Here is a 16,876-nt window from a genome sequence, read left to right on the forward strand (position 1 = left end):
ATACTCGTCCCTTATCTTCTTAAACTCATCAATACCAATCTTTCCATCATCTAAACCCTGTGATATAAGAGTATTGATTATTACCATCGATGAGTTCAGTTTATTGATCATAGTCGAATGCTTGTTTATTTTTTCCCACATCTTTTGATGAAGTTTGATGTTGGTAGGATTGAGAGACCGATAATGGTGCTTAGTGATCCAAATGCGATAGATCCTGGTAAACCGACGACTGTTAGTACCGATGTTAAGGCTCCTACACCTGACACAGTATTCACACATTCTGCCGCACTTACATAATTAAACGCTATAGACGACCTCTTGCAATGCTTTTTATACTTATCTGTAAGCTTCTCTTTTGTTGACCTCAATTACTCAAGTATCCGTTTACGATACCAGCATTGTGGTAATAAATGAATCAGGGAATAGTGAAGTGGTTGGTGTTGTAGATAATATTATCGAAGGTGTTGGAGAGGTTAGTAATATTAAAATGGATGGACAGACACTTAAATTTAAAAAGTATTTAAGGGAGATTATGGGTCTCGATAAGTCTTTACAGAATATTAGAGGTGCATTGAAGACTGTTACAGCGAAATATGTTATGGTAATGACCATTTGGATATGGAATATGAGAAGCAGAAGGAGTTGAATGATAGTGAGGAAGGTGAGTTGAGTGATGAATATATGGAGTTGAAAAAAAGGGTTGAGGATAGGATTGAGAGGCTTCAGGGTGAGCTGAATATACATGATGAAAAAATATCAATTTTAAAGGGTAAGTTGTCCGGTGAGGTTGCAAAGATTAAGGAGTCGTTTAAGCAGTTAATGAATACTGATGTTTCACTGAAGGAAAGGATAAAGACTTTGTTTAAGGAGCAAGGGATAACCATTGCCTCTATACTTACTATTGGTATGGCAATTAGTATCATTGTTTTGGCTGTAGAGGGTGTTGGTGGCGGTGGTAGTGGTGGTAATACAGGTGGTAAATCTAAGGGTTGTGTAGGTGAATGGATTAAAAAACATTTAAAAGCTTTATCTAGGTTGTTGGGTAAACTTGGTAAGAAAGCGTTGGATGAACTTCCTGGTCTTATTGGTTCTGCTGTGGCATCGGTATTTAATGCTGCAAAGGAGACTGTGAAGTTCCTTCCCGATCATTTATGGACGACTTTTGCAGGTGTGGGAGGAATAGTTATATTATATCTCAGAAGAAAATGAATATTTATAAATATAAAAAAAGAGCAAGTTATCCAGTAGGTAAGGGGATTGATTATACAATAGGTGGTTATCCATTGAGGGTTAAGGATTTACAAAAACATAGAATTTATGTGTTACAGAAAGATTTTGTTGATTTTACATTTCCCAATGTGTTTACAAACTGTGGTGTATGGGTTTATCTTAATTGGGCACCCGATGCAACACGTATAAAATTTAGTCTCATTAATGTTAAGGATGACAAAAAATTATGGAACAGTGATAAATATTTTGGATATTGGCCTGTACAGTTAGGGTTTGCTATCTATTGTGCATCAACATGTTTAGGTATTTCAGCTGAACATTTAGAAAAAGAAAGTAGAATGTTGAAGGCTTTGTATAGGTTTCATGTTTATTATCATGTTAGCAGAATATTACATAAGCTTCAGGTAAAACTACCGGGTGAGACAGTTTCCTCTCAATATGATAATACTTGGTCGGGTGAGGGTTATATTAGTGTTTGTGATGAGTATGGTGGGAATAGGTATTCCAGATATGGTCGTGATGAGCCAGAGGTAGATTTGGCGGTTATGTCAGTTTTTTCTAATTATGTTAAAAGGTATTATAAAATGGTGTATTCAGGATGGATTATTAATAAGAGTAAGGGTTTGACGAGAAAGGCTTTACCATTGATTTCTAAAAGTGTAAGGGAATATTGATAAAAGGGATTTTATACGTTTAGTGAGCTTATGGAATTTGTCGGAGGTATTAATTTTGATAAGCAAAGTGGGAAGGTTAGTATTGATGATGATGTTGTTATACTTAAATATTTGAGGGAAATGGTTGAGTCTTTGGATACATTTGATAGTCTTAGGTCATTGTCATTTAGATTGGAAGAGTTAAATAGTTATAATAATTTAGTCGATGGAGTTAGGTGTAAGGATTTATATACATGGCATGCAGGCAGGGAAGAGATTCGATATGGAAGAGTTGTTAATGTAGAACCTAAGAATATTTTGTATAAGAGGTTGTCATGGGCGAATACTCATTCCCTGGATGTTAGTATTGTGGATGGGCATGGAAATAAAATTAGTATCGACTATCCTGTTGAAGTGCTAATAACCCCATTTTCTACAGCCTTGCTGATCAGGTCGACCACGGAATTTAATTTGGTCTCCGCGAGTAGTCTGATACTTTCGTGCTTTTTGGATTTAGCGCCTAATCTTTTTGAAGCATTCCGCAGACATTTTAGAAAAATAAAATCTTGGTTAATAGAAAATGTATGGGGATAAATTGCTACCTTCTAGAAGTTATAGCAGACAGCGTGGAATTAAAGGTTTGAAGCATCATATATCGAAGACTAATAATCCGAGTACGATTGGTCAAAATCAAATACTGGTGGATTAGGTTTCCCAATCTATCCAATAACGATGTTGTTCTTCCAGGTACATCTAAATTATCGTTCAATATTAAACTTACGAGCAAGGATAATGATGCGACCGTTGTTAATAATTTGGGCAGAGCGATTGTTAAGAAACTTGTTATTAAGATAGAATCAAATAAACTTGTGTCTATTATGATATTGATAAGTTGATGTGTAGACAGGATTTGTGGATGACAAATGGACACAGAGGTCATAGGGTTTGTCAGGGTATTTGTAGTGAAAATCTTCGGAAGTTGAGAGTGGGTGCAAAAGATGCTGTAAAGACGAATGATGAGGAGAATCAACTTAACAAAGAGTTTGGTGGTACGTTCTGTATTCCATTGGATTTTGAGTTTCTTGAGAGTACTATGCCTTTCATCAATCTGGATTATTAGAGAGATTAAATTATGAATTGGCGTTTAACGATTATAAGAACGTTATTGTGAGTGCGGATAAGAATGCTTCATATAAAATTGAGGAGATAACTTTGGAATATGATGTTGTTAATCACGAGGCTTTGGCAAATGAGGTTAGGATGAATTATGCTGATACTGCCATATTGTACGATAGGATATTGAGGCATAGGATGGTAATTGTTAATAAGGCTGATGACGTTTGGAATTTCGGTTTTAATACACCAGCTAGATCGTTGAAAACTATATGACGATGATCGGTATGGGAGAAATAGTGAGAAGTTTTACAATCCTAAGATTAATAAGGTAAGTGTGACAGTGGAGGGTCAACCGAATCAATTGTTTAGTTCAGGTCTTAGGAGTCATCATCAGTGGGATGAGATTATAAAACATTTTTGTGGTGGACGGTTACAGGAATATGGAATTGTTATTAAGGACACGATAATTGGAGGAATGAATATGGGTGGTTATTATACGAATAAGTTTGCATTATGGATAGGTTTTAGAACTACTGAGGATGTTAAGCTTCATGAAAGTGGTAGAAGGGTGAAAAATGTTTCGGAAGGTATTACTCTACAAATAGAGAAGACTGTTGAGGCTAAGGGTAATCTGAAAGCATATATGTTCTTGTTTATGGATGCACAGATTAATATTAATGGTGGAACATTTGCAAATGTTTTGTATTAAAATATTTGTTAAGGGGTCTTGTACGGCGTTACTTGTAGGACAGACTGGTTGTGGAAAGACTAAACTTGTTTTAGATTTATTAGAGGGGGGTGTAGGGGTCAATTTGAATATATTGTGGTTTTGTGTTCGAATTTGAGGTGGAATAAGACTTATTTGGAAAGGAAGTGGTTGTGGACTGATGATTGTGTATTTTTAGTGGAACCTGGTGATAAATTATTTAAGTTTATTGACTTTTTAGTAGAGAATTGGCTGGTAGTGAGGTTCTGTTTATTGTGGATGACGTTATTGCTTATGAAAGATTAGATAAGAGGAGACAACCGTTGCTTGATTTAAGTATTAGTGGTAGGCATAAATTACGTTCTTTGTGGCTGTTGACTCAGGTTTATTTGGCGGTACCGAAGAATATTAGGAGGCAACAGAAAATGCTTTATTATTTTAATTCCCATCAATGTTCTGATGTTAAAATGATTGATGAAGAGACAAGTGTAGGGAGGTTGAATAAAAATAAGCAATCGTATTTATATATTAGGTTGGAGTATCCTGCTTGTTTTTCAATTAAAAAAGTGTACCTAGAACTAATTCAAATATTTGGGTGTAACTATAATGAGGTCAAAATAAAATTAGGGGTGGTGGGGTCGGGCGTTCAAATATAGTTGGGTAAAATTATCTTGAGTTTGGTTTTGTGTTTGTGATTTGGGTTGGGTGTGATGGTTTTGATGTTTGATTAGAAGAGGATGGAGGTCTCACCATCTATGCAGAAAGCCGCCGATTGTCCGTCTATGCATACTACAAGTTCTATTCCTAATATATCAGATGTAAATCTTCTTGTGTCGAGAGTATCAATCTCAACTGTGAGTGAAAGATCTGGAATTCTTGATAATGCGAGAGATAATGAGAGAGAGATATAATGAATAGAGTTCACAAAAAACTCCTTTTCGTTCCTTTTTATCTGCTAATCTTAATCTTGGAAGTACTTCATTATGAATTATGGCCGAGTTTTTGCATTTACGTGTATGGCTTCCGTATGAAATATCTACTTCTTTTATTAAAGTACCTGATCCATCGATACGTGCGGGGCTTTGAGTCCAGTCAACTATTCAAATGGCTTGCAGGGTTTGGTCGAGGGATTGTTTTTGAGATGGCTTCAAATTTTCCATCCTGACGTGGCGCGGGTGGGTGAGCGAGAGCGTGAAATTTCATGAAAAAGAGCTTATATGTCGCTTGCACCAAAATCGGCCTTTATATACTACTATATTGTACGTACTATAGTAGTAACAGCATTTTATAACCTTTGTTCAAACTTATTTGAACTATAGAAAATCTGTCATGACCGCCTACAATAATTTTCTGTTTTAGACCAACATGCTGCCGGCTTTGAACGAAAAAGTTTGTTATGATGAGATGGCGCGAATAAATATGCAGCCTGGAAACACTCAATAACAAATCGAACGCGGAAATGGCTTCATCTTTATTCAGTAAGTTCAGTAGGAGTATGAGAACTTTTTATAGTCAGGAAGTTAGGTAGCTGGAGAATTGATAGTTGGTGAGTTAGCGAGTTACTACTATCGCCAGTGACCGATTGAAAATCCTCTCTCTATCTGTACCCTGTGTACCCTGTAATAAAATAAAAAAGCACAAGCTTTTTTATTTTACTTTTTACATATCTTTTTTTCTGTCTACTTTTTTAACTTTATACTTTTATCTGCTGACAAGATTACTGTTTATCTCCTCCAGTCAGTCAGAATGCAACAAAGCGAAAGTGGGATCAGTTTTGTTTAGCTAGCTTTGTGTTTAAATTACTTAAAAACCTATATGTCAAATGTGCAATAGTTCGGCAAGCCAAACTTTTTCCTTTTAGAGAGTCACATTTTTATATTAATATATATATAAACAACACTTGAAGAATAGCCGTCAAAAACAGTCAAGGTGGCAGTAACCCTTTTAGAAATCGAATTTTTTTTACATAATTACTTACAAAAGGTTTTTTTAAACTATATAGAGAAAGTCGTTCGGGAATATTCGGACCATTTCCATAGATCATTATTATCAAAATCACAGGATGTTTTAAGGATACTGGCAGCACCTTTAAAATTTCTAGTGTTCTTATTATTTTTATTATTATTGTAGCCGTGTAATGTGAATATGTATCTCTTTCTATCTTTTGGTTTCTAATGCAAATTTTTATCTCAATTTTGATGCCAATTAAACAATGCAGCTTTTCTAAATTACAAAAATATCGAAACATTCCATCGTGATTTTCAACATTAAAACATGAGATCGTTGACGTCTGGAAGGGCGTTTTCCGCCAATCTAGAGATGTAAATTTAAACATTTCATACTCTCCGCCCACCATGGGGACGTCTCGAGTAGCCACTTTATAAAGCAATTTTCATATATGTTATTTTTCTATATAATTCTAACACGAGCTTTGTAAGTCATACAGGTTCAAAATGGTGTGCGGATTTTTTTTTTCTGAATATTTTTCTTTTGACAGCGGCTAGATGCAGCATGATATGATAATAAGCAAAACAAACAAAAAGCTATTGTGAAAAAAATATAAAAAAAACAAAAGTTTTCCCCACAACCCTTTCGATACAAGCAACCTAAGGTTTGTTTTAAAACAAAAGGCCAATATTTTCAGAAAATAATAAAGAAGGTTTGTATTGATAATACACTGACGGAAAATCCACCTGTTCGAACGGCTAAAAAAGGGTTACTGCCACCTTAAAGCAGCGAATCAGATCGCTTTTGTTTTCCAAATTTTAAAATAAATTGAAAAAGCAGAAATAAATATGGCATAGCAGAACAATGTTCAAATAGAAAGAATTTTACCTCTTGATAATATCAGGTACTAGGTGAATTAATTATTTTTTTTACGTGTTTACGTGTTTACTTGTTTACGTGGTTACGTGTTTACTTGTTTACGTGGTTACGTGTTTAGCCTGACCTTTAGTCTCCTTGTTTATCATATTTGTAAATGATTCCTAAATCCACGTAAAAGTACTAAACTGATGATACTAAGCATAGCAAAATCGCAAGATCATCGAAGTGTATTACAGGTGCAACTAAGGCTCCAAATATATCACAGAAGTACTAAACTGATAGCAAATAACAAAATTACAGTGATTTACATAGGTGTCTTTGTAAAAATAAACCTGAGAGCTCGCATTACTCGTTGAATATAAATGAAATCTTCCATGCAAAAACCAGTGAATGTTAAAAAGTTTGTATTATAAAATGATGAAAGAAAATATATTTTCTTTCGCTCACGTCTTGATATTTCTCTAAATATTTGAAAGTGTTATTATACTTAAACAACGAGCTTCAACGATATATGTATATGACGTAACTACGAAAAAACCAAGACCAGATTTGCACACCGGAATGAGTAAAAAGCTATTAAGACAGCCTATAAATCTTTATATCCTCATGCGATTGTTTAAAAAGAACTAATGTTTTCTCCAATTATTTTTCAGAACATGTTATAACTCGATTTTCTTCATTATTTTTTAAATTAATTTTAAGCGTTAAATAAAAAAATAGGAGCGCAAGGTAGAATTTAGAATGTCCGTAATAAAAAATATATAAGATATTAAAAATATATATAAGAGGACGCTCTGTGAACGAGGTTGCATGAATAATGGAACATGATCAAATCAAATTATTGAGAAACAAAAATATACATCACGATAATACTAACCGGACAACATTGTTCCACTGTAGAACACGGTCGTTCTGTCGAGAAATCGAGGTGAAATAAATTCAATTAAAGCAGGAAAAACTCTGCAATAGCTTTCCAAGAGGGCGGACGCTTTTCCGTAACGGAATTTTAGTGCTGTTGGTGAATTTAAAATTATGATAACGCAACGAGTTGCTGAGATAATATCAAGATAGTTATTTTCAATAATAGTACTAGCTGAAAGCAGAGAAGGACGAATAATGAATGGGAATGGCGATTCCATCGGAAATTCAAGACCTGCAACTGCAGCAGATGAAGTGATGGGCCTAGGCCCACCATCGACATCAACGGAAGTTCCGTGTGTAAAGTGCAGAAAATTATTCCGTACGGCGAGAGGTGCTCTACAACATCAGAGACAATGTAAAATAAATGTGTCAAGAGTCGATCCTCTGCCTGCAGAAGAAGAGGTTCCTATGCATGAAAATTCTAACAACAATGCAACAGAAGTCATCACTCCTGAACAGTTTTACTGGGGTGAAGTGAAGGGAAGTGATTTTACAAAACTGATTGATTCCTGCTATGAAAAAATCGTTTTCTGGAGGAAAAATCTTTTCATACTTCCAAGTGGAGGCACTGGCAAAGACCCGGGAAATAGCTAGATTGCTTAATGCTTGGGTAGAAGATAGCCCGCTGGGATTGATAGCTATGAAGGCGATTCACATCATGCCAGCCCTTTTACTCCAAAAACCAAGCAAAACATCCAAAACCAGAGACCATGTAAAAGCTCTGGAAAGAAGACTGCGTTTATGGCATAGAGGGGAGATTGATGCGTTGGTAAATGAGACAGAAACACTACAATCAAGACTGCCAAAAAGTATTGAGAAGAAAACCATTAAAACAATCTCAAAACAGTTTAAGGAGAAGATGGAGAGAGGTGATGTGCATGACGCAATCAAATTAGACGATGCGACAATTGCAACACTGAAGGAGAAGCATTCCAAGGGACAATCTACTGCATGGCACTGTTCAACACATCAATCCGATAGTATTTGATGCTATTGATGAGCAAATGGTACTAAAATCTGCATTGGCAACACAGGGTGGTTCAGGTCCTTCTGGAGAAGGCCGCTGACATCGAAAATGTATGGAGAGTGTGGCAAGGATTTACAATTGTCCATTGCAAATGTCACAAAGTAACTTTGCACCCAACAAATAAATGATCAATCGTTGCAGGGTTTTCTAGCTGCAAGGTTAGCGCCACTTGACAAGCAACCAGGAGTCCGGTCCATTGGGGTCGGGAAAGTGCTAAGGCGGATCTGTGGAAAGTTGGTTATGTCAATTGTTAAAGGAGATGTTATCATATCGGGGAGCAGGGTGCAGATGTGTTCTGGTCAAAAAGGAGGAAGTGAGGCTGCAATCCATTCGATGAGGAAAGCGTTTGAAAGTGAAGGAGCTGAAGCGGTGATACTAGTAGATGCCGCCAATGCTTTCAATAACATTAATCGGAAAGCTCTTCTTCACAATGTGCAAATATTGTGTCCAGAGTTCTCAAATTATGTCGTCAATTGTTATCGTGTGCCTGCCAGATTGTTTGTCTTTGGTGGAATTAAACTCCGCTCTAATGAAGGGACCACTCCAGGATACCCAATTGGCATGGCAGTTTATGCTATGGGAATTACACCACTCCTTAACATCATGTTGTCAACAATTGCTGATGTTCCAGATCAAATGGTAGCATTTGCGGACGATATTACATCAACAGGAAATTGCGATCATTGAAGCAATGGTGGACCAATATTACAACAATCGGTCCACACTTTGGACACTTTCCCCAGCCAATGAAATCATGGCTAATTGTAAAAGAGGAACACTTTGATCTTGCCAAAACAGTGTTTGAAGGCACAAATATACAAATATCCAAAAATGGTGAGAGACATCTTGGCGCCGATATTGGATGTAAAACAGCCAAAGATCAATACTGCAAAAAGAGGGTCAAACACTGGTCTGATGAATTGACCTTGCTGACACAGATTGCAGTCACCCAGCCACAGGCGGCATAAGCATGTTATGTGAGTGGCTTTCAGCATCGCTACTCATACTTCATTCGAACGATACCTCAAATGGAAGATTACCTCCAAACAATTGAAGATATTTTGAGACATCAATCTATTCCAGCCATCACTGGTGGGAAAGTCATAAACGACACAGAAAGAGATCTTCTGTCCCTCCCGCCTGGGATGGGCGGACTTGGTCTTAAAAATGTCTGTGAAATTGCACCGATCGAGCACGAGAATTCAAAGCAGTTTACATTTAAACTTCAGAATCAGATACTTGGCACCACTGAAAATGGGGAAATAAAATCAATTGCAATAATTAAAAGTGAGAAGAACCAATGAAATAAAGAGAAACTGGTGCGAGTCAGAGCCGAGTTGAATGAAGATCAAAAGAAAAAGAACGACTCAAATTGCCTAGTCGGTTCTTCAATCTGGTTAACAAATCTTCCCATCAAAGAGCTTGCGTACGATCTCAACAAAGAGCAGTTCCAGGATGCCCTTCGTATTCGATATAACTGGACCCTTCCACGATTACCCACTGAATGTATCTGTGGAAGCAGTTTTGATGTTTCAAATGCGCTGTCCTGTAAGAAAGGAGGGTTTGTAACATTAAGACATAATGAGATTCGCGACATAACAGCAAAGCTAATTGATGAGGTATGTGTCAATGTTCGAAGCGAACCAAGCTTGATGGCTCTAGATGGCGAGCAGTTTCATTATCGCACTGCCAATCGCAGCAGAGAAGCACGTTTGGACATCAGTGCTACTGGGTTCAGGACTCCTGGGCAAAGAGAATTTTTCAATATAAGGGTCTTTGACCTAAGTGCTCGAAGATACAGGGGTCTGGAGCAAGTGCTTCAAAAGGAATGAAGATGAAAAGAAACGCCATTATAACGAGCGAGTAATCACCGTGGAATATGGGACCTTCAGTCCCCTTGTCTTCTTAACAAATGGAGCGTTTTACAAAGGATTATCAGAGATGATTGCTGAAAAGCGGGATGTCACAGTTCAACAATCGACCAACTTCATAAGGTCGCAGATCTCATTCAGTTTGTTAAGATCAACTTTACTATGCATCAGAGGCGCACGCTCATTGTGGGGTAGGGAACCTGCAACAATCAATGACATTGAACTCTCCAATTCTCTTTCAAGGATTGGAGGCAGCGATTAATCAATAATCTATTCTGTTAATAGATTTTAAAATTCAAAAACAATCAAAGCACTCGAACAATCAGAATAAATAGACAGTAGTATTAAAAAAATAATAATTGTAAATAATAAATTTTAGTTAACTCTAGTTATGTGTACAAAATGTATAGGGACGAAATCGTTTTATATTAATGCCAATCAGAAAGTAAAAAAAAAAAACAAAAAAAAAACGATTTTCCAACTTCTTATTTTTTATATCTTCTGTGAAAAAACTTTAGTATTTGTTCTTGCAAGTTAATGCATTTCATAATACTTTAATTACTTTCAAATTGGAAAAAAATTGTTATTATTGATTTCCTCCGGTTATTATTAACATTTTATCTAGCTCTTTGATGTAGAAAAGTATATCATCAAAATGTATAATTTCTTAAACTTCTGCGTTTACGCAATATGCATGAGACTTTAAAGGTGTGATGCGAGGTGCTGCAGTAGTAAACAAAACTGCGCCATGGTTTACAGCCATGAAAAAAACCTTGCTTTGAGAAAACATTAACTCAAAGATAGTATTTATCCCCTATTTACTGAAAAAACAAACTGGCTGTACAATTGCCTAGATAATCCACATAAATACGTGAAGTATGTATAATAACACAAAATGATTGTTCTTGTCTTGAAAGACTTGTCCTTGCAGAACAACGTGACCAAAATCGTCAACCTCGTCGATAGTTACGTCGGAGATAATGTCCCTGCAATAAAATTTGTAGAAGGTCGAATCTCAACTTCACTTTCCGTATTTCAAGATGACATCTAATCGTACTCCTAGGTTGGCAGCTTTTCAGCTAGAAGCACTACGGACACCTCCTGGCCTAAATAGAGCAGTGTCGACACCCGCCAAAGCCTTGGCTTCTTTCACCCAACGGCCTACTGTGTTCTTAGTAGCTGCGTGATATGTTTTTTTGTGTAATAAGCAAGTTAGCAGTTTCCGGGGAAACAAGCCCCTTTTTTTCTCAAATAAGTTTAACTGGGCATAAGTCAGGATCATTAGGGAAAGTTCTATAAGTGAGGGCACGCTCAAGATTGGGGGGCTTTGTAGATTTAAGTAAGGATAGTATATGACAAATTAGGGTGTCTCCACAAAAGTCCATATAAAATCTATAAGAACATTTTTTCACAATGACTTCAAATAATTGAGAAGGACCTTCACATCCCACATGTAAGTGTAGCGAGGAGTACTCTGTCGCAAATTAAACACACCCTTGACAAATCTACTTAATAAAGGGTGGTCTAAAAGACTATTAAAACCTAGTATCGTGATTAGAGATACCAAGGCGCTTCTCGCAGTACATTTTACACTATAACCAACTCCTGTATAATATAGAGAAGTCAATTTTCCAATAGCTGGACGACAGACGCTGAGGGATTAATTTCCCGTCCAGAACAATACTGGGTCCATTGTCGCACAGGAGTTGAGCATTGCTTTTGTGTTCCAATCCTCCAAGAAGCCTTGATGATGTCAGAAAATGCATCTGGAACACCAAGACTTTGGATCGCATGCCGGATAAAAGGGCTGCCATCATCACCAAGTGTTTGGGAAGTTGGTGCACTTTCTCTGTTCCTGGTAAGATGGAGTTCCAGGAGCCTATGGAAAGATGAGAACAACAAAGATGGTGCATATGACAGTCGTATAACCTGAGGAAACCATGGCTGTGTAGCCCAAAAGGGAAGGCGTAAAATTTTAATTAGGACCAACATTGAGGTAAGGCATCCGCTGCAATTGCATTTGGATCAGGCCTATAAGAAAAATAAGTGTCACACTTTGCATTTGCGCATACAGCAAAAATAACTACGGATGGGCAGCCAAAATACTGACATACTATGTTAAAAATGCTCGGATTTAGAGCCCATTCTTTGAATTTTCTAGATTTAAAATCAGCTGTTGTGTTTTCAAACCCAGGGATATTAGTGAAAGCCATATATTTCTATCAATTGCCCATGGATTTGACTGGAAAAGGAAGGAACATCTAGCCACCATTGAATAACCAATTTTGACTCCGAGTTAGTTATTTTGACTCCGAGTTACATTTTAACATCAAAATTTCCCTGAGCAGATCTTAAAACAAAGATTTTATCATGTTGCAGAGGTCTGTAATGCAAGGCTCCCAAAGGAATAGCTTGGAAAGATGCAATGATAGTGCCAATCAATCTACAGAAACGGATGGTTGGTGAGGATACGAACAAGAGCTGCTCACATAAGTTCCTCAAGGAAGCTATGCGTTCATAAGCCAATGCAATTGTCATATCCACAAATTAAGGATGAAACCAAGGAAGTCAGATTTTGAGTTGGTTTTAAGACTGATTTTGTTGAATGGACTGTAAACCCTAACCTAAGCAAAAGGTTAACTGTCACATTTATATGTTTCTGGCAAGCTGCATATGATTCCCCCAACAGAAATGAATCGTCTATACACAGATAGGTATTCCTTAAACCTCAGAAAATGAAAAGGTACTTTAACTATCTTAGTAAAATTTCTCACAGCTGGACCTAAACCAAAAGGCATAGCAATAAATTTATAACATTTTTGACCAAACTTAAACACAAAATACACTTAGTAATTTGGATGAACCGGTATGCTGTAACAGGCGTTTTTTAGATCAATACTGGGCATTCAAATATTCGGTTTTAATAAATACAAAACATCATTTAAGGTTTCTATTCCAAATTCTGATCTTTAACTGCCAAGTTCAATTGTTTTAAATTCAGTACCATCCTGGATGTTTCATCCTTTTTAGGAACAACAAAAATTGGAGAAATTTATTCTGCTGATTTCCTGTTTCAAAAATAGTTCTTTTATTCAATAAGATCTGAATCTCCTTAGCAATTATCTTATGGTCATCTAGTGAAAACTTTTGAGAGTGGTAATTAGACACCGGGTCATTCACAAAATCGATCTGAATACCATATAAAACCATACTCAGGATCTGACTGTTCTCGGTAAGAGATTGCCATGTAGAATAGTAATTTTCAATATTACCAGCTTGGTATGCATAAACCCGCACAGTCAAATAACTCAAATTACTATTTTGGAACTTACCTTTAATGTTTTCCCCTGTGATTGTATGTGGACCTTCTCGAGGGGTTGCTGTCTTTGGAGAAGGTCCTGGCATTTTTTGAATTGCCTGGCTGTCGTTCGGTGTGAGATGGGCCAGATACTTGGAAAATGAAGTTGATGGCTTCTTCCAAGATGGTCTGAACCTCGATTCCTTCTTTTGGTCAAATGCGTGTGATGTTTTCTGCACTTCCCGTACAGTGGCAATTCTGTCATTGAGGTCATTCCCAAAAAGTTGAGAATCATCCTCGGGGACCTCCTTGACGGTTGTGTGGATGCTGGAAATTAGACTGTTTCATCCAAATTGGTTTAACTGCTGGTTACATATCCAGCAAGACACAGGGAGTCCTTAGCAAGGGTAAGAAGTTTAGCTGGATCCATCTCTATTTTGGAAGCAGAATGGTTTGCTTGAATTAACAAGTCAGCCATTTGAAGAACCTTAACGTTACTCCTTAAGAGTGCGTTCTGTATCTTTTGGCATTGAAATATCGGTGGACCTGCCTGCTTCAGATTTAGCCCAAATGGGCTTGTTGCAAAGTTTAACTGTCAAAAATTGACAGTTTGATGGTATATTTGTGTCTTCCAGACGTTGCTAAGTTTGTCATTTGACAGGGACTTGTTAAACATTAGCGTGGCCATGGATGCCAGAGGGGGGGGGGGGGGTGGGGGGAGATTTCTGGCCCACTGTTTTACTTGGAGTTATACTCCTGCAACAAATCGGACCAGACTTCCTGATCCTTCTCAACAACCCCATCTTCATCGTCCAAATTAGGCTGCATGCCCATCTAAATGGTCTGACGCTGTCGTACTAATAGCATCTTCATCCAGCCTCCTTCTCTTGCCAGAGGAGGATTGTCTAGAGCCACCAGGAGAATTGTCTCCACTGTGATGACAAGCCTCTAGAGAAGCAACACCTCAAATAAATTCTGGTAGATGAGAACCCTGGGTTCGATTAGAGGTCAGTAGGTCGACAGAGGATTTTAACTCTACCAAGGAAGCACTAAAAGAGCTGCTTATTTGTTGGATTGTGGAAGTTTGTTCTTCCTGCATAAGAAGCAACAGTTTCATAATGAAGTCCATTGGGGATTCAAGGACAACTGAACCCGAAGTCTCCCAACCATCATTCTCACCAACCATCAATATTCATCTATATGTATACACACCATCCGGATAAACTATCTGAGTTCATCGCTAACATATGCCGCACGTAGTGTAGTGGGTTCGTCTGCGGCTCCCAGTTCTGGGGACCGCGGATCGAATCCTACTCACTTCTTGGCAGTATGTTAGTGATGAACAAAGTAGTTCTTCTTCAATATCATTCTCACTGTTGCACTTGGTAGATAAATAAATCTACTAAAAAAAGTAAAAAGATAAATGAAAATTAATGTTTCAAAAATTAAACAACACAGGATACATATCTTATATAATAAGCATCGTGATTACCACAAATAAAACCAGATATATAGAACTAGTATGAAAAAATAAGGATTGGTGCTCTAGCTTTCCCTAGCTTTACGTCTGGTCTGCAAACGAATTCTGCAGAAGTGAAATTGCAAGAGGATTCCGTAGTCGCGAGCCTCGCTCTAATGCGTATGGCGTAAAAGCAGAAGGTTGGGAAGTTCTTATTATTGTTATCCCGAATATTTATACAGGATATAGCCACTTCAGTGTTGGAAACATTGTTATCAATGTGATCCTGTGTTCGGAATGTATACATTAAGTATACACCGGCAATATCTACCCAATTTCCCTCACATGGCATGGGTTGACCGCAGCTGTAGTAAAAGCACCTGCTAAAAATGCCCGATTTGTGGAACGAACCATACTACAGACCTTGTGATTACGAAGCGAACTCCATAACATTTACATGGAAAATACAAAAAAAATTAGAATCAGAACGTCCAATTAAAATTTCAGGGTATAAAAGTGAGTACATAAAAAATATTAAAGACAATTAATTCTGATATATATCACACCCAAATCTCGGTGTAGGTTAAGGAAAATAGCAAAGTACGGTGTCTTTGTTACGTGGTGTCATTTATAAATTTATACAATGACATAAATTTTTAGGATTTACGTACAGGGCGCTTTGGTAACATTCATAAGTGCAATAAATGCACACATAAAATTTGGTACTTATTACAAAATACCACTTTTGTTTGCAAAAGAGAATAGCTTCGACGTTGTTTGATGTTGTTCTTACAGGTAGCTTAGCTGACCTATAGCTAGATTTAGGATTATTCTAGCCTTTATTACTTAATACTCGGTAAAATAGGCCAAGTTTGAATATTTAACTTTTTTGCCTTGGCTAGGTAGACTAAGTTTGAAGGGACAAGGCTGAGCTTTTTAGCTAGGTTAAAAGTCAAAACTTAAAAGGAAAATTAAATCACATTTTTTAAAATTATATTGCACATATTTGAGAACACCTGCAGGGAAATTCATTGTTCATCAAGTTATCCCATATGGGTAATATTAAAGATTTCTTCATAAAAAACATCTGAAACTTTTTCATGTGAATTACTTTCAATTAACAAAAATTAAAATGGAAATTTTTAAGGTTTAAAACCCATGTCCCACAGTAACTTTTTCATCCTTATCCTAATGTCATTACATAAGCTATGCAACAACTTTTGCAGGAAAATAAAAACACATCAGAAAAAAAGGTTGTTATTAAAATATTATAAATTAATTTCAAACCAATTAGTCCCTGCAGCCATTTTGGTGTAAGTGGTGTGAAAAGCTATACTAAGTAAATGTCCTATTACTTCAGTAAAAATTGAAATAATGACTTGAAACTTGGTATTATATGTTTTTAGACCAGTTTGATGAAATGAACCCAAAATTTTTTTTAACTACTATCATAGTTTCTGAGTTCCTGAATTTAGCCATTTTTGGAGACGCCGCTAAACTGTTTTTGACAGCATAACAATTTTGACAAGCCATGTGTACAGAAAACATTTAAAGTGATTCTCAGGATTAAAAAAAATTCAAAGAGATATAATGTGTCCCAGGTTTAGGACCAAATATCTTATCCAGCTCAGAGATAGTGGGAATGTGCTTCTAAAGCACAATGCCAAATACATTAGCTAAATTTTATGCCGTGTAAATACAAAGTGGTTAAAAAGTTATTTTTTTCACCGGGATCTGCAACACGTTTACTTGCACTAACTGCTCAGCCT

Source organism: Hydractinia symbiolongicarpus, chromosome 6, assembly GCF_029227915.1.
Source record: "Hydractinia symbiolongicarpus strain clone_291-10 chromosome 6, HSymV2.1, whole genome shotgun sequence".
Taxonomy (NCBI): Eukaryota; Metazoa; Cnidaria; class Hydrozoa; order Anthoathecata; family Hydractiniidae; genus Hydractinia; species Hydractinia symbiolongicarpus.